General features: G+C 51.1%; 1 pseudogene; it reads right to left on the bottom strand.

Annotated features, from left to right (window-relative positions):
* Nucleotides 1-6: 6 nt before the first annotated feature.
* LOC115285087 lies at nt 7-666 on the bottom strand (annotated as a pseudogene).
* Between the last annotated feature and the right edge of the window lie 7 nt (nt 667-673).

The following is a 673-nucleotide window of genomic DNA, read 5'->3' as shown; positions in this document are numbered from 1 at the left end:
GGGGTGGCAAGTATTGGGGATAATACTCATTTAGCCTTCTGAGCTTTCTGGGCAGACTTGGTGACCTTGCCAGCTCCAGCTGCCTTCTTGTCCACTGCTTTGATGACACCCACAGCAACCGTCTGTCTCATGTCACGAACAGCAAAGCGACCCAGAGGAGGATAGTCAGAGAAGCTCTCAACACACATGGGCTTGCCAGGAACCATATCAACAATGGCAGCGTCACCAGATTTCAGGAACTTGGAACCATCTTCCAGCTTTTTCCCAGAACGACGGTCAATCTCCTTCAGCTCAGCGAACTTGCAGGCCATGTGGGCGGGGGTGACAGTCCAGCACAGGTGCATAGCAGGCACTGATTTGGCCTGGATGGTTCAGGATAATCACCTGAGCTGTGAAGCCAGCTCCTTCCATCGGTGGGTCATTTTTGCTATCACCAGCCACATTGGCTCCACGAACATCTTTGACAGATACGTTCTTGACGTTGAAGCCCAAACTGTCCCCAAGAAGAGCCTCACTCAAAGCTTCATGGTGCATTTCAACAGATTTTACTTCAGTTGTAACGTTGACTGGAGCAAAAGTGACCACCATGCCAGGTTTGAGAACACCAGTCTCCACTCGACCCACAGGGATGGTACCAATACCGCCAATTTTGTAGACATCCTGGAGGGGGAGA

Source organism: Suricata suricatta, unplaced genomic scaffold, assembly GCF_006229205.1.
Source record: "Suricata suricatta isolate VVHF042 unplaced genomic scaffold, meerkat_22Aug2017_6uvM2_HiC HiC_scaffold_39471, whole genome shotgun sequence".
In the NCBI taxonomy this organism is placed as follows: Eukaryota; Metazoa; Chordata; class Mammalia; order Carnivora; family Herpestidae; genus Suricata; species Suricata suricatta.
Note: the sequence above shows the minus strand (reverse complement) of the source record. Positions and strands in the feature narration are given on the sequence as shown.